We start from the raw sequence: 18,466 nt of genomic DNA on the forward strand, positions 1-18,466 counted from the left end.
CCAAATTGCAAGAAAATCAATCTGTTAAAAAATTTTTGAGATACTGTGAATTATCCCCTTCATAAATGATAAATTGCTCATTTTTATTGTGGTAGACTTTAAGTTTGTTCAGCCTTTGTAAAATGTTATGCCTATTCAATACAATTAAAAGAAATAGTGTAGTATTTCAAAAGAGCTTTTTAAATTTTAAGGGACCATGAATTCAGCTATTTTTATTTCAGAGATTCTATGTCTAAAAGAAGACCTTAGATGCAAGATCCTGTCATCTGTAATTGCTTCTTGTTTTATTTTGCAAGCAGTGAATCCTTTTTCTGATATAGCAGCTTTTCTTTGTCATTCAGAGCAGTGCATAGTTTGGACGATGCTTAGTGAAATCAAATCAACTAACAGTTATGAAGCTTGGCTGCTCCCCAGTCTTCTACTCTCAAAAAAGGGCATCTTCAAAAGTAAAAGAACAAAAAAAAAGTCAACAATGAAGAAACAATAAAAGTTCAAGCTAAACTGCGTTCAGTGGGGTAGGATTAGGGGGTGGCTATGGGTGTAGCTGAGTTGTCAAATCCAACAGGAAAGGGCTTGTGAGCAGCTGAGAGGAAGTTGCAGGTGGAAAAGCACATTTCTATGTTGCTACTGCTGGAACAGTATGTTTGAGTCATCTGTTAAAAATAGTGAGGATAGAAAGACTTCAAAGTAAATTTTATCATAACATTCCTCTAATGAAAGACTTTGCTCTGGAAGGAGGGGAAAGAGGGAGAGAGGTCTGCTTTTCAGTGGTCTGCGCTTGCAGGTTGCATGGGAGATGTGTGCAACCGAGTGAGCAGTTCCTGCCCCAGGCAGCTCCCTCCCCTGCAAAGTCTTCTTGGAAATACAGGTTTTGGCACGTGAACAATGCTTGGGAAGTTTCTTCCTTCCCCTGAGCATATGGGTCAGTGGTAAGGTTTCTGAGGAGGTTAAGATTTGATCATCTCATTATGTTGTTGATGAGTGGAGTGTACAGGTATACAGGGAAGGATTTTTTTGGGAGTACCTTGGGCATATGTGGTGCTTCCCAGAAAATGCACAACTTGGGAAAAAATTCTGTCATTCCTTCTCCTGCTGCTCACATCTGAATTATGCTTTTGCCCATGAGCTTAAACAAAACATTTTCTGTTATCCTGCTGGGTTCTTCTAAGCATGGTATCAGTGTGAATTTTTAAGTGCTTAGCATTTTCCACTACAACTGCTCCTGCTAGTCCAGCATCAATATAATCATGTCTCCAACTGCAAACTTATAGTCACCTGCTCAAGTGCTAACATAAATAAATTTTATCAACATGGAGCTCAGAGCTTAGATCGTCTTGCTGCACCTTGTGATACTGTGACAAACGATTTCAAACTAGCTCAAAAATACCTACATAGTGCTGCAGTCTGGAGCAATCTAGACAAGCCCAGTAGCATGTTTCTCACAAGTTTTAGGAGTTTTGCACTTAAGAAGTTCTGAAAACAGTAGATTACCCTAAACTGAGGTTATTTTTCATTGATAAATGATCGTATAAGCAAGGTTCTTACCTCCTGAGCTAAAGTGTGTTTTCATTGTTTGATTGAATTCCTCTATAATGTTCCATCCTTTTCTTTCACCCTCTTTCCCAAAGCCCTTTTTTGAGGGACTGTTTTTAAGGCAGTAATTATCCTATGTCCAGTTCATCCCCCATTATTGCTACTCTTGCAGTATCTAAAAGGAGGCAGTAACAGCACAAATCTTCCTGTCTCAGGGACATTATGCATCATTCTCCGTGCAAATATGGCCATATTAGACTGTGGATAAACTGGTAAAATAAACAATGGGAGAGATATTCTATGAAATGGATTCAGATTGAGGTGGTTTTGTGTGTTTGACAAGGAAATACTCGTATATGAGAGCAAATGTCATGCATGGGCAGCTGCAGAATTCAAAACAGCCTTGCTTTGGGCAAGACTGTTCCACATATGTATGCACTCTGACTTTTTCTGTCTAAGTATGCTTCTAGAAATTGTAAAACCTTTTCATCCAGCCTCTGTTGGATAACAATTTGAGAGAGTTACTCTGTCAATAAGTAAGTGTTTTTAAAAGGCAATATAGAGTTACTTTTCAATTGAAAAAATAGAGTGAGATGGAACTCGGGAATCTGGCATTTGAACTATTGATTGTAGTATTCCTCAACAAGAGAGGCAGTCAGCATGAAGCACTTAAAATATCTGATATTGTACTGTAGACTAGGACACGGTAAAAAGGCTTTCGTGATTTTTCCCTGGTAATGTTTCCCATTTCTCACAGCATAAGTACAGCAAGGGATGAACTGGTAGATAGGTGTTAATGTTGGTTCAGTTTAGGTCACCTGAATTACATTTTTGTAAACCTATGCAGACCATCAGAGTACTGTAACAATGGTTAGAAAGTTAGGATTCCATCTCTTTTCCTACTGAAAGAATAAGAATTTCCATATGTTCCCAGAGCAGAAATCTATAATGAGGCAAATCATCTGGTTAATTAAAAATACCAAGAAACTGAGGAGGAGGGGTTGTGAAATACCGTCTTTTTCAGACATTCAAATAGAGCATCTTTCTAACAGACATCACAGTTTAAATCTATTGGAACATAAACATTTAATCACCCTTTAGTACCTCTGGGCATCTTTTCCTTCCATCCTTGCATGTGCCTTTCTAGATTTTTGAAAGTTTGGCATCTAGACTTTGTGCCCAGATGACTGAGTTGGTAAATTGTTTTTACCTCTCTCCTGAAGACCATGATCCATTTTGCAAGTAAATTAACATTATGAAGTTCCATACTATCTTCTCTGTTCATGCATGGAGTTTTAAAAATCAAAGGGGGATACTCTTTCTGAAAACTGCCTAACTACTGTTTTATGTATACTGAAAAAATATCCTGCAACATAGACTTTGAAGTATTGATTTGTTGTAAAGATGCAATTTTTCTTGACTTTTTGGGAGAATTCTGTTGTAATCAGAAATGTACCATTATGCTATTATCGATATGAAAATCTATTTAACTCTCCAAGGACAGTCCATTGGTTGTGCAAAACAAACTTAAATGAAAATATTTGACAGATTTTCCTATCAATCTAATTCAGTCCCTACTGAATTCCATTTCTTATCCATCCCTTCATCCTGCAGTCAAAGTGAGCTCTATTGAGGGAGCTCAGCTGCCTCTGGTATTAAAGCATTTCCTGCTTTGGGAGCATTCCCCCTGCTTTAGCTGGCTTTTTTTTTTCCCACATGCACTTATGCTGTGAATCAGGCCTTTGTTCCATTAATGCATTGCCATCAAAAAAGACTCCTAATACTATTATGGTGCTGCTGTTTAATGCAGGGGTCACTACAGTATGTGGGAAGTCCAACCAATGATCTAAGACTTACTGTTCCTGACATTGTACACATATATATATTTTTTTATTATTATTTAAAAAAAAAAAAGCCACACAAGCTATTCTCACTATGGAGAATTGTTAAAAGAAATGCAGTCATTACATTAATCCATAAAAAAACAGTGATCCAGTGACCCAGTCTCCCACCACCAAACCCATCACATATCTCCCTCACATGACAAAAATAAATGTGTATCTTATGAATACATAGACACTCCAGCTGGTTCTGTAGAGCCCTCTGGATAGTTAAAGGGAGGTGAAATTAATCAGCAATTGTGCTGTAATTAGTGCAGTTAGGATCTCTGACCTCCTCTTGCGTGTCTGGTACTCAAAGAAAGTGAGTCATTGGCAATCTAAACCATGCAATTTATTTGCAGATTGTGGAAATGCAAACAATTTGGGAAAGGCAAAAGAAGGAAAATTATTTATCCTCCTTCACTGCAGAACCCTCTGCTGGTGACAGAATCAAACATCACTTGCATTTGAAGAACTTGCTAAAGACACTGAGAAAACCAGGACTGTCCTATTGCAGTGGACTGTCACATCACTACCCCTATAAATGCAGTTCTTGCACAGGCAAAATTGCAGTATAGTTATACCCAAATTTTATGTCTAGAGGCATTGTGAACTTGTGTATATGCATGCAGCTAACTTAAAATACTAAAAGGACAGTTAAAATGGAGTGAAAAGGACCCTTTTATAGCATTCAAATAGCTGTGATTTGGAGAAGTACAGGTTGGGTAGATGCTCTGTAGAATATAAGACCACATGAGGGCCCTGCATATGAAATTGACTTTCAGAGAAACAACTGTGGTTGAAAAAAAGAAAAACTGCTAATTTTTTGGTTCTTCAGGAATTTTTTTTAAGTATATTGATATTTGAGTTGGGATATTTATAATTTCTTTAATATCTTATGATTACTTTAAAAGTTGTTTTAACTTTCTCAGTATGCTTGTCTGCCATAATTAAATGCACAGAAATTATTCTGATACTTTTTTTTTTACATCATAGAGAAGCACAACCCAGAAGTACATACGACATCTCAGTCTAGACTGTTGCAAGGAGGCTACACTTGCTTGTTGTGCTTCTGAGCCACTTATGGCATTGGGAACAGCTCTGCCAACACCAACCATCCTCCTTGGTATTGTATATCAATCCCTCTGGTTTTGAGTAATAATAGCTTCCACTTCAGTATTGCCAATGAAATTGTCACTTATGGCACTTCAGTTCATCTCCCTGTATGGAATGACACATCAGTTTCAGAACAGAATAGATACAAAACCAGTTCAAATTTTTAGATACCAAATCCTTCATTCACCAGAATTTCTGTATTCTAATGTTTTTAGGATTTTGAGGTACTGTGTGGTGTTCAACAGTTTTATGCCCATCACAAGTTGAAACTTGTCAACTGAATATTTTTTTACCTTTAAAGTGGAAGAAAGTATTGGGGGGAAATGTAGCTATAGAAAAAGAATTTTTAATTTTGATAGTGAACAAATAAGAGTCAGGAAAGGTAGCTGCTTGCATAGATGAGGTAGATTGGCTATAGGCCAGTAACTACAACCTCATGAGTTATCTTAAGCTGGACCTTCGGGAACTGAAGTAGATAAGCCCTCCTACCATGGCAGCAGTTCTATGACTTGGATCTTCTTTGACCTTCCTGGTTTCAATGTCTGTTGCAGTGCAGTACTAGGATACACTGGAAATTGCTACAGAACACGTTCTGATAATTATTCTTGAGGAAAAAATCTTCCCCGATATAAACGGTGCTATTGGAGCGTGACTGGGGATAATGGGGATGTAAGGAAACTTTGGTTATTGTTGCAATCAGCTCTGGTAAATCACACAAGTTACTGTACAATTTTTTTTGGCTTGGCCAACCTTAATACAGCATGCTTATTGATTCTGGGACTCAGTGAAGGTATTGCACAATAGTAGTTCTAACCAATGTGTAGGAAGGCTGTTCTTTCAGTTCAGTAGGCAGGATATGATATTGGTATCTATGTTTCTTCTCCTGATGTGGTTGTTTTGAAAGTTTTGGCAAAAGTTGCAATCAGCAGAGCAGTAGATACATGTTAGATTCAGGCCTGGTTTAGAGGTTTCCCTGAATTGTTCGTCTGGTGTCATAAAACTTCAACTGAAAATCTGCATTTACAGAAAGCCACAAAACATTCAGCCAAGTAACAGGGCTAATTTTTACCAGCCTAGAAATGAAAGCAAAATCAGGTGAAAGCAAGTCATGGTGAAGATATTTGATGAAGCTCAATTTTACAAAGAATTTTGTAATTGTAATCGCAATTTCTTTATAAAAGTAATTTGCAATGAATACAAATTATCCGCAGTGATGTCATGATATGATGTTTTGTACAAAGAGTGCATTAAAGATCTTTAGCTGTGACTCATTCTGGTTGCAAATGGAAAATCAGTCTCACAGTTTTATTTCTTCAGGCCACTCAGAAAAAAAATGCTAAGATGCTATTTAAAAACCCATCAAGTCATACTCTCTTAGACAGAAAGCCAGTAGTCATTGTAGTCGCATGCCAAGTAAAGGCTTTTTTACTGAAGGTTTTTTTGTTTTCCTGTTAAAATTATTTTTAAATAACATCTATTGTGGCTACTTCTTAGGAAAACTTACCCATTTTTAGTGCTGACACGAGTGAAGTAGTTTGATTGCTTGAGGCCAGAAGTCTAATTGAAAAATTATTAATAACATTAATCCAGCATTCAGAGTAGTGATTTGAATTTTCATGACAAGCTTTCATTTCTCCAAGTCTTTACACTTGACTCATCACTTTGTTTTTAACTTTTTGATAAGCGGAACTTCAGTGGAGAACTCTATGTCAGTTTAAATAAATGCTCCTCCCCTGTGAAGATTTCTTTGCAAATTGCAGGCTGCGGTTTATGCACGGACACTCTGACCACCCAAGCAATGCCAAAGCAGTGCTATATGGAAAAGTTTTGAGTGCCAGCATAATTAAGTGAAAGCTACCATTTAGGCATGGATTCAGCATGGCAGTCAGATGCTAAACACCTAGGCAGAGATGGTTTGTGAAGGGAGTTCAGAACACAAAATGTACTAACCAAAAGCATACAAATCTACACATTTGATGTTCATATTACCAGTGGTTGCTACAACTGAGAGTAATTCAAGTGTTGGAGAACTTAGATACCGTATTGTTCTGGTGTTTTGAGTTCAGTAACCTAGAATGAAAGCATCTCTGAACTGATGCTTCTGTAATATAGCAGACAGAAGCCAATATTACCAAGCAACAGTTCAGGCCGCAAAGGAACAAAGTGAACACATTCAGACATTCAGCCAACATTCTACAGAGACAGTGCCAAAGACATTAATTGCTTATTTTCCCAGTGCATTTATTAATCACTTCCTCAAGAGCTTATGTTAAAAAAATCTCTGAATTATCCATCACTGAATATGTTATTTTATAAATATTACTGCATTTTAAATAGAAGAACTTTAGAGACACAGAGTTAACAAAAAGGGAACTTGAAAAGGGAATAGTAACAAAGTTCCAAATAGGAGAAGAATTTTTCTAGTGGGTTAAGGAGTATGTTTCTGTGGGTTGGGAAAATGAAAATAGAAAATACTCTTTACTTGTTCACAAAATTTGTTGAAAGGAATTTTTTCATACTGAGAATTGATTTTCAGTCTCAGTAATTTTTTACCTGAAAAATGGAAAAAGGCAATGTCCATCTGAAGAAACAACCTGATGATATTCTGAGGATGGTTTTCCATCTTAAGGTTGTTATTTTCCATTATGCAGAGTTTACCAAGTCATCTGTTGAAAATGCTGTAGATATACTTAGGATACTGCCAGTTTTGTTACAAAATCTTCATTAGGAATGTGAGTCATGCACCATGTAGCACCCAGCATGTCATTACAAGCTTAAACAATAAAAGTTTTTGTAGCATGTCATGAAAATTCAGCTATTGGGGCTATGTTCTTAATTCTGTGGGGCTTCTATGAGATTGACTAGACCAGAGACAGTAAAAATCACCTATTCTTATGAAAACTTATTAAGTTATTTTTCCGACATTCCATGATCATTAAGTTACAACTCTGATTCACATCTCATTTTAATATTCTCCATTGAAAGATAGTGCTCTCAATGCCTTCCAGAATCGTAAAACTCTGATTCCTGGATACTTGACCATAGTTATGGTAAAAAAGATAAAGTACAGAATACCTAAAAAGGTTTCTCCTCACTTGCCTTAAATTTAGAATTAGACCTTAAAGTTAAGTTCATAAATAATAAACAATTAAAACAATGGTAATTCCCCAAACTAAGAAAAGGGAGACTCAGAAATATGAAATATAAAAAGGACTAATAATGTGCCAGTGCAAATTAATTGAAAATTTCTGATGGACTTTTTGGGCATTATTAGATGGATTTAACAATGGTACAGCAGGATGGTTTTGACTTCTCTGTCTCTTAGTATATGCATCCATCATATTTTTCAGCATTCTCTGTATTTAAAGAATGAGAAAATACCCTTATATGTTGTGCTATTAAATCATCTCTGCAGACTGTTTTACATATACTGGCAGGCCAAAGAAGATAAATCCATCAAAAACCAAAAAATGGAAATACATATCTCCATAAAGTTCCATTAAACTTTCTTTTCTTCTCATATGGAAAACCTTTGATATAATAGAAATAATGGTATCTAATATTCTTGTTTATGATGATGAATTTTAACTTAATTTCTCATTTATTGTCCCATTAGTTTTACCTTTTACTATCTAGTTGTACATTTAAACTCTCATTATTATTCATTGTATAACTCTGAAAGTCATAGTAGAAGTATTTTGGAAGTATTTCCTTTTCACCTGCATTTAGTCTAACTAACTTTCTCTCTTTCTTGTTAACTATCAGGTGTTTAACTTTTGGCATAAATGATGTGCAAGTTCTACTCATCCACTGTGCATGTTTTCACAGAACTCAAAACAGTTTTATTCTTAGAGCAGCAAATCTCTCTGTCCTTTGTGTGTGTTTCATACTACTAGATGCTTTCTCCTGCTCTTTTTCCATCACTCCATTTGCTTCATCCATTTATGCATGATTTTGGACTTGGAAGAAGTGATAAATGTTGTCTCCTCTTTATCACTCAGCTCTTAAGTTGTTCTGACAGCAGAAACTGCTGTTCCAGTTAGAGCAGGTTCATTAGGTCATCAGAAAGCATTATCAGGAGCACCTTTCCACTTCCAGCCTTACTGCACTAAATGTTGTTGCAACAAATGATTCCATTCACTAATTGGTCAAAGGCAGAATCCACCAGAGCTTGTAATAAAACACTGAAGTATTCTGTCACAGTGGATGTTGAAATTATTACCTTTCATTTACAATTCAGTGAAATTGTCGTTTTTCCTTGCGGTTCTGCCTTTTTTTGCCATATGTTGTCCTTAATACAAGCATTTGGGCAGCACTTTTAGTATCACTTATTCACCTCATCTCTTGCTTCTGTTGCTCACTGTGGAGCAGGCTTTCTGCAGCTACAACCCCTTGATTGCTGCCTATGACTGCTTTCCCCTTTTGTTTTCCCTAATGGAGGAAGTTCACCAGCAGCATGGGCTTTACCAGTATGCAGTTCATATTTTTTGTTATATTCGTACAATTTGCAGCTGTAGTTGAATGTTATAAAAATGATTAATTAGCACTTATTACTGTTTTACATTTCCTGAGTACTGCACAAACTAACTAATCAAGCAGTCAATAAATGAATTAGCAAAAACCAGCACACAGCTACAGGAGTGGTGGTACTCTCTCTTTGACATTCTCTTGCATACTGGTATGTTTTGAAGTCTATAATCAAAAAAGACAATGTATAAAAATTCTCCTGAATAGGTGATATTTTTTTCAATTTTGTCACAGAAAAATATGATTGAAAACCAGTGTTTGTGTAGTTAGATGTAATAAACCTTATTACATTGTGTGGGTTTTTTTAAAAAGCTCTTTACTTCAACCTATGTTCCTGTTCAAATAACAGCAACATTGGCAGCCAGTGAGAACAGCAATAGGCCAGCAGCAAACTCCTAATGTGCCTAATGGGGCTAATGTACCGTATTCACCATTCCATAAAATTGTCTTCATATGCCCTGCTTATTAGCACAAAATAAAGAGAAAATATTGCTAGGGTCAACCTGGCAGTGTTGTCTGTTAATTTTTTTTTAATAATAAAAACATACATGCATAATAAAGATAAACTTTGTACTATGTAACTCTTCATTTGCTTAGATGTGCATCAGGAACTTACGCTTGCCGTAATTTAAGCCTGGGACATATACAGTTATTTTGTACACTTCTGAATCAGCTTTGTTGACAAGTTAGTTTGAACTTGCTTAGGGTCTTTTATGCTCTGTTTGACAAAACAGAAAAATACATGGTTTACACTGATTTAAAAAAAAAAAAGACAATTTCTCTACCAACAAAAGGAATGCTTATCTGTGCAGGACATAATCCCTGCTGTGTCTTGACTAACAAAGACAGTTCAGTTTGGTGGGAATTCATACAGGAGTATTTACCATACAGGAGTTCAGTTTGGTGGGAATTCATACAGGAGTAAAGTTTCCTCATTTTACCACCCAGTATAGCATGATGGAAAGATAATGAATTTTCTGTTGACAGCTTTTTTTTCCACATCAAGTGTAACTGGAGCCTTGTTTGGGAGGTTTGAAGGCTTGAGTTTTATGTACAGCAAATGGATGATGTCTGAACATAAAAAATTGTGCACTGTATGTGAAAGCCATTACTTAGCTAGATGTTTTAACCTTGTAGGGAAAGCTGAAAGCCTCTGTTATATCCACACAGTGATGTTTAGCTTTGGCTCCACAGCAAGAGCACAATTACTTGGATTACATGAAGAAGAAGAATAGAGAGGGAGGGAGAGAGAGAGAGAGAGAGAATTTTTTTACCAGCAAATAGTAAAGAGAAACAAATGTCCTTTTAAATACTTCAACAGATGATCTGTTACACAGATTGATTTGTGGTAATAGAAGTTTAGCCTTTATGGGAAGGTATGATTAGTTTATCAAAGTAACCCCCCGTTTGCAGACTCCTAATAGTGCTGCACAAGTAGAGTTCTTTACTATGCAGTGCATTTTCAACCAACTGTGTAATTGAAAGTTTCTTCCTGCAACAGCTGGATGCCATTTTTTAACATGTTCTGTATCAAAAACTGCTCAAATGCCTCATGATTGCTATTTAGGCTGGAAGCATTTTTTCAGCATTTCAAAGCAAAATGATTTTTTTATGATTGCAGGAGTAGTATTTCATGCAATAAAATCATGAGCTGGGCATGTTTAAAATTCACATGTAGGTTCTGGAAGATGTAGTCTGAAATTGTCTACTTTTGACTGTGTACCAGGAGAAACAATAAATCTTGGGGTTTCTTTATTATCTTCTGCTGCCCATTATGTTATTTTGGGGAATAGAGAGATGAAAATTTAGAGTGGTTTAAAAGCACAGTAATTCTTGAAGCACTACTGACATATTTACTGCTACATTTGTTCCCAAAAGGGAATTGATGCAATGTAAAGGCTGTACAATAAATACAGAGACCAGGGTAATTTGGGAAGAACTGCTATATATTTCTGGAAATATATAGGTTTTTAAACCTATGTTATGTTGCAACCACTTCTATGATGTACAGATACTTTAGTTGTAAATTTCAAGGGGTGAATAAGTATATGAGAGAAAAAGATTGTAGTTGATTTGTTTGTTACATTTCACTTGGCTGTGCAGGTGCAATGCAGAGATTTTCATCATATATGTGGTGTGAATAAGTATTTCTCTCTATACATATGTATCAAATGGTAAGGGGAATTGGATCCACAGGTCTCTATGCAGTGTTTCACAATTAATTTTTTTATATATACTAATCATGGCCTAAAATTTCCTTCCTTCCTTCCTTCCTTCCTCCCTCCCTCCCTTCCTCCCTCCCGCTGACTGAACTGTTAATGTACTAACAAATTGGTATGAATGCACTATCAGCCCAGTTTCAACTGTCTTTATGGCATGAGCAATGGAACAAAACACGTTAAAAAGTGTTATTAAATTTAGGGTTTTAAACTATTTCTGTTAAAATGTATTCTTGGGGTGGTGGTAGATACAGAAAATTGTGGATTTATGTTTTGTTGTTGTTTTTTTTTTTTTTAATTTGCCTCTGTTTGTAGTTTTCTGCCTGCTTTAGAGCCAAATTCTTCATTTACACTGCATGAAAAATCTCACAGTGGGGTAGTCAGGTGAGGAGCTGTGGAAGTTTCTCCTTATTAAGAAAGAGGCTGGAAGTATTAAGGCTTCATATAACTGGTTCTTTCGGTTACAATGAAGAGCAAATTAAAACCATTTACCTCCAGCTGGAATAGACTGCAGAACTTCCCGCTGGTGCTGATGCAGGAGCATTTCATAGAGAATATTTTATTCCTCCTGTGGATTGATGTTGAGGGAAAGCCTATGCTTGGGATTTTTCCTTTATCTCATGTGCAGACTTATAACTCAGTTTCAAAAGCAATTAATATTTATGAGGTTTGGCTGAGAATAATACAACTGCAGTGAGACAGTGAAATGTCTGCCATTCACACACTGCTGTATCGTGGTAAAAATACATAGTTAAATTTGAGTTAATTAAATTGTATTTAATCCTTTCTCTGTGAGCTTGTAAACACTAGCTCATATCAATGCTGGTGTACATCGTTAGTGAGTGACATGCGCTGTCAGCATAATTTTAGACACATTTCATTTCTTGCATAGTGCTTATCGCTAATACAGAACTTTAAACTGTTTCTCATTGGTGTTCCAGCTGCTAAAATCAGAAGGTTTTTCCAAGACACAATTTTTTTGTGCTTTGTATGCAGAAATAATGGAATGCAAATAGTGATTGTGTAGTGACTTCCCAAGGCAGCGTAATTAAAAATCACACTTTGCAGAGTCCTTTAATTGGCATTGATTTTAATCCTTCAGGTTAGCTTCTTTTCAGTTTAAAGTGAAGAATCATCAAAAGACTGTGACTCTATAATTGGTGGCAAATACAATCAGGCTAAAAGTGCTCATCTTCTCAGCCTGCCTTCCTGAGCAAGATGATGGAAGATATGAGCAGCTTATTATTGGCAACCTGGTGCTCCAGTTGTCTTGGGGAAAATAAGTGGTTTGCTCTGAGTATGAACAAAACCTTAATGTGTTATTATTACTGTAGATCAGGAGCTGAGCTGTAGACATTGAAATATTGCATTAATATTTGCTGTGCTTGGATTAGCTGAATTGGCAATGTGTTTAAGTAGGGACTTGGGCTTTCTTATTATTTACTTAATTATATTCGTAATTTACTGTGGCTGAGTACTCAGCATGATTTTTAATTGTCTGAGGGAGACTCTTAATTTTACAAATGAGGTTCAATAAATGTGTGTGATATTGCAGTCTTGGCTTTATAGGAAGAAGACGGAGTTTTCTGCTCATTGCTAAGCTTTATGGTATTCCCATTACTACTACACTAGTGTGGTTGTAATTAAATTTTTAGAAGTTCATTTGCGTGTAGTTACTAGGCAGTGCTAATTTCTGCAATTATTATTATTTTGCTATCATTTGTGTAGCAAATATGTGAGGTTCCTGCCCAGTGCTTAAAAAGTAAAAAAAAATGTTGATGTTAATGACTTAATAGGCACTAAATCATCATCTGAAAGAGGTCTCTTCTGAACATCAGAGGTTATCTGCCATTTGTCACCTCAGGTACTCACCCTCATTGAAAGATTGCAGTATGTATAAAGCCCCTCTAAGTACAGTTTGGTAATGGAACAGATTTGAGTTGTTAATGTAGGTCAGTATCTTGATATTGTGTACAGAAAAATGGATAGTCATCCACCTTCACTGCGAATTACTTTAATAAAACATAAGAAGAGATGGAAAAAAATAGTGAAAAAAAAACAGGCAAAAATTTCATCCATTTCCTTTACAGTATGCATTGTTAATTAAAAATTATGCATACGAGCAGAACCTTGGGAGTGTAAAGAAGCATCATTTAGAGGAGAAATCAACTGGTTTAGTAAGTAATAAAACACTTGAAGACTTGCTCTTCATTTCCTCATTGAAATTTGGTTTAATGATAATGGTCACACTGTGAATTGGTGTTCTGCACAGGAGTGGTACAGACATGATTAGATTCTGTTTCTCAGATTCACAAATTCACAGAATAATTTACCTAGTAAGGAACTATAGGCAGTTATCAAGTTGTGGCGTGTCTTGTTCAACTGAGTGTTCAGGATCTCCCATGGTGGAGATGCCACAGCCTCCCTAGGCACCTGTTCCGGGTTACTCTTTGCTCCTTTTCTTTTCCACATTTTCTTCCAGGTTCTTTTTAACAAAATCTATCTAAAAACACCAAAAAATTATAAAAATTACCATTAACCCCAAAAATATTTTGTCCCATGCCCTGTTTCATGCACTGGAGATCAAAAGAAAGAATATGCGAACATGTCAAACATATTCTCTTAACCTCATGATGTCTTGAACTTTGGGTCTTTCTGAGTTGCATATTTCTAAACATTTCTAGCTACCTAAATTGAGGAAATGGAATTTTCCCACACTTTTCCTTCTCTTGAAGGTATGATTTTTTTTCCCCATAACCTACTGTGGCAGGAGTCCCACAGTTCAAATGCACTTTGCAGAAAAAGCCAGCCCTCTTTGTTTATTTGTTCAGCTTTCTTTCTTTGGATGCCTTGTAAAGCCTCACCTAGAGCAGAGGCTAGACAGAGTTAAAGAATAAAGTAGGTATTTAGTAAAATGCCTCAATGGATACATCTTGGGCAGTACAAGAGCCCAGCCAGGGCTACACCCAAGATGAACCCAAAATGGTCACAAAATGGGCAACCGGTCCTGAGGTTTCTCACTTTTATAAGTTCTGGTCCATTAGCATATTGGAGTTAATTGTCCAATTACAGCTTCATGTTTTGAAGTCCCATTCTTATTGTTTTTCTCTCTTCAGTCCATGTTGTTTATGCTCTTGGGCCTGAGATTGTCCTTGGTCCCTAGCTAGAGAAGGAATTACTGTCCTTCTCTAGAAGAAGAAGAGAGCTTACTATCCCTTAATATGAAGCTCAGAACTACACACTAAAGCAGTACAGAATCTGAAAAATATAGGAGATAAAACCTGAGGCATTACTTTTTATGATGTGACTCTTAATCAGCTTGATTTAATGTCCTATGGTTGTTTTCATAATCTTCCGTGATTCAATTTTCTCTTTTTTTGTAGTGTTACTCTATTCATTTGTCTCTCATGCAGAAGTCAGTCTGTGTGCTCCATCATCATCTTGCTTTTTTGTGAACCTCTTCTGGTTGTACCTCTCTGATTAAATGAAAAATAGGGAAAGTGGTCAGAGAAGGCTAGCATGCATAGACATGTACAAATAAGAAAGACCAAAACATTTGAAGAATTAAAGAAATTTTAAAACTATTAAGTCAACGTTGATTTAGTTTGGGCTGTTGACATGGATAGTGCCATCTGTTTGTACAGAATCTGAAGCACTGAAGATGGTCCATGGCCATCTCTGAAAACTCTGTCATATATACTTAGATGTTTGCAAAAAGTTGCTTTCAAATTTTCTCTTTTTTACACTTCAGGCAGTGGCTTACAGTGTGCTTAACACTTGGGTGCTGCAGGTGATACCTTTACATTGCCTGCCTTCAGTGCCTCTGTCATTACAAAATACATCTGACAAGTTATCATTTCTCTTATCCAAGCAAATTCTGTCAGCTAAGAGAAACCCATCTGAGCTCAGCTTCAGCAAGGTTCTCAACCAAATCTTCAAGTATGGGAGTTTCAATGGGTTCAGAGAAGTCCTCACAACTCAAATCTCCTCCTAAAGACATGGAGGATTTGTTCCTTTAGAGATTTATGTTTGTAAACTCCCTAAAGAGATGCTATAAGAAAAAATCAATCCAGTTTACTTGCTATAATTAAATATACTCAGTCAATTTTATGCTCTCACAGAAAATCTGAAATGCTTAGGATGTAGTCAGTACTATAGGCAAATTAAAGCCTTCCTGAAAAGAGATCCTGTCAATAGAAAATCTGTGGATTTCTGAAATAATTTAAAAGCAGTTTCTAGTTCTGTACCTCTCTCGATCCCACTGCCAATCTGATAGTTTGATCGTCACATTTTCCTACTTTGAACATGTTGTTTTCTCCTGCTTCTGAAAAAAAAAAAAATGCACAACCAACCAAGACCAACTGCAGAGAAAGAACTGGAAATTTAATTTTAGAATTAAGAAGATATGCACTAAAGATAGTTACATACCTCAAGGGAGAGGCAGGCCCTCAAAGCCAGCTCTGCACAAGGTGCTGTCATTGGAGTACTAGCACTAAAAACACTAGAATGTTTCTATCCTGACAGTAATGTCAGGGACTCTGAAGCAGTGTCAGAATTTAGTTTATCTTTTCAACAGGACTCACAATAAATATAAAAAAGTAACAAAGAGGAGGTTGCAGCTGTCTGTTTGACTGCTTTTGAGGTCAAGGAATTCCCAGGAATAATCACCTCTTGTGTACAGAGGCTATTCCTTCCTCTTAGTGGTTACTTGAAAGAATTTCAATTCAAAGCTTGATGTTTTACTAAGATGTGCATCCTGCTTCCAAAGGAATTAATTTATCTAATTTTTTTAGCCTGTGGGAAGTGGGACATCAGACTCTGATTGGGTTGATCTCTTCTAGTTTTATATGCATAAGTTTGTAATATTTTCAGATTATTTTTTCTCTGAACATTTTTACTTGCTTTTTCTGACAACTAGCCCCCAATAGGTAACTGTTGTGTGGAAAGGTATTTCTCTGAATGAGTATGAAGTGATTAAAATAACTTAAGAACATATCAAACATATTGTAGTGATAAATCTTCAGTATAGTCCAAGGCTAGTATCAATGCACCTTTAGCTGTGAATTTATTTTCTTTCCATAAGCTTTGCAGTAAATTTTTGATATGAGATGTTAAATGCATTTACAAGACAAAATATTCACACTTATTCTGGCTTGTACTTTCAAATTGTTCCCCAAAAAAGGCAGAATAAAATAGGCTAGACCATTAGGTGATCAGAAACAAAACTTAAATAGTGAGATGACTCATAGAGAACAAATATAGAACACAGAGGAAAGCCATTTATTTCTGTTAGCCTCAGTAAGTAGTACTGGAGAAAGAAGAGGGAAAAACATGTATATAATTTTGCTTACAAGAGAGAGAAATGGCTTATAAATAAGTATTTTCAGTTTATATAATTTTAAAATATCTTATATTTTAGTGTGCAGTGGCTTCCCATTGCAATTTTGTCCACTACCCATCGAATGCTGGTGTGGGAAGCACGGTGTATACAGCTGGGTGGTTCAGGTTTTCTCACCATTCTCCTCTGCTTTTCCAGACACAGGCAGCAGGATTCCATGGTGTTTTATATAGAGTGAGAAAAGGTTGTGGAAGAGAGTGAGTGGGGGAAAGGTGAGCTTGCAGAGATTTACTGAGGCAGTCACATGTAACTAGTCTTGGTATCTTTTGGTGAAAGAACCAACAAACTCTTCATGCATTGTGCAGGGAGACTAGGAAGGTTGAGATGGCACCACTAACGCAGCATTATGCAATATAAATATTCTTTTTTTGTTGAGAGAAGGAGAGTTTGGAACCATGTGAAAACCTTGCCATGGAACATTGTTATAAAACATCTCAACATTGCTGTGATTTTTAATGAATACATAGAACCTTGCCATGTTAATAATTTTATCTTGTTTCAGGCTAGTAGTTTTAACCATACACTTTGATTCTGTTTCAGAACAGCCAAGCACCAAGTATTGGAACTGACATCTGAATTAAAGAGTGTGCAAAAAAATCTCTTCCCTCTTTAACTATTGAAACAACTAAAATGGAAAACTGACTAAAAGAGGTGAGTCCTTTCCTCTGATCATTCTCCTGGATCTCTCTCTGCATTGCTTTTATTAATTTTCTCCAGACAAGTATTGGAACTGACATCTGAATTAAAGAGTGTGCAAAAAAATCTCTTCCCTCTTTAACTATTGAAACAACTAAAATGGAAAACTGACTAAAAGAGGTGAGTCCTTTCCTCTGATCATTCTCCTGGATCTCTCTCTGCATTGCTTTTATTCATTTTCACCAGATCTGCCTCCTGCAAAGGCAGGGAGCCAAATGATTGCTAGCTCTCACCTTTTAGTGAGAAGTGAAGGTAGATAGGAAATTACACATGTGATAACCCATCTTTGTATTTAACATTTATGCTGGCTGAGGACTCTGTTAATATTGGGTGACTTTGAATATTGTGGTGAATGATTTTCACAAGCATGATATTAATGTAGAAATATATATATATATAATATAAACTTAATATAAACTTAAATGATGAGTAGAGTCCCATAGAGCTGGATATACTAGAGCTGTGGAGAGAGTGTAGGGAATGTAAGAGGAAGGATTGATTTGGCCTAGAGGAATGTAACAAAGTGGGGAGGTCAGAGAGGAAAATACAGAGCACAAGCATGGCAAGGTGTTGCAGCATCTTGGAAGCAGCATAGAAAAGCTCTGGTAGGGAAAGAATTTCCTTTTCCACAGTTTCCACAGATATTTTTACTTGGGTTTTTTTTCTGTTTGTTTTGGTTTGGTTTTTTGGGTTTTCTTTACACTAAGAGAGACCTGATAGGACACACTGAAGGTAAGTTGACCTCTAGCCTCTGGAAAAGAAATGGAATAGCAGTGAAATGTCTACATATAGTGAATTATTGGTATTTCCCAATGTTAATCATACTGACAAAAATTGAAATCAGTTCCATATCCTGTTTCTTTATTACCACATGGCAGACATAAACATACAAGCACTAGAAACAGGGAGACTTTTTATGTCTTTTTTTAATGGTGGTCATTGTGCCTATAATTTGATATGATTTTAAATGTAATTCTTAAAACTGTATTTGACTCACTACAGTTCAGTTACATGCATTTTAATTGTAATGTTAAATTAATATGATAATAATATAATTGCTTATGGGTATTTTAGTTTAGTTAGGTATAATGCTGTAC

General features: G+C 36.2%; 1 protein-coding gene and 1 long non-coding RNA gene across 3 annotated transcripts in view; both read left to right on the top strand.

The window, feature by feature from the left end:
* Positions 1–17,342, top strand: part of LOC120500817 — an 87,447-nt gene extending 70,105 nt beyond the window's left edge. Inside the window, exon 4 of the long non-coding RNA XR_005627179.1 lies at positions 17,214–17,342. This is a non-coding gene — a long non-coding RNA (uncharacterized LOC120500817). The remainder of the gene's footprint in view (positions 1–17,213) is intronic.
* A 49-nt stretch (positions 17,343–17,391) lies between these two features.
* DLGAP1 (DLG associated protein 1) overlaps positions 17,392–18,466 on the top strand; it is a 252,400-nt gene continuing 251,325 nt past the window's right edge. For both annotated transcript variants that reach the window (XM_039706190.1, XM_039706192.1), the window contains exon 1: positions 17,392–17,489. The gene's annotated coding sequence lies outside the window, so the exon portion shown is untranslated. The remainder of the gene's footprint in view (positions 17,490–18,466) is intronic.

This window comes from Passer montanus, unplaced genomic scaffold (assembly GCF_014805655.1).
Source record: "Passer montanus isolate IOZ18808 unplaced genomic scaffold, ASM1480565v1 scaffold19, whole genome shotgun sequence".
In the NCBI taxonomy this organism is placed as follows: Eukaryota; Metazoa; Chordata; class Aves; order Passeriformes; family Passeridae; genus Passer; species Passer montanus.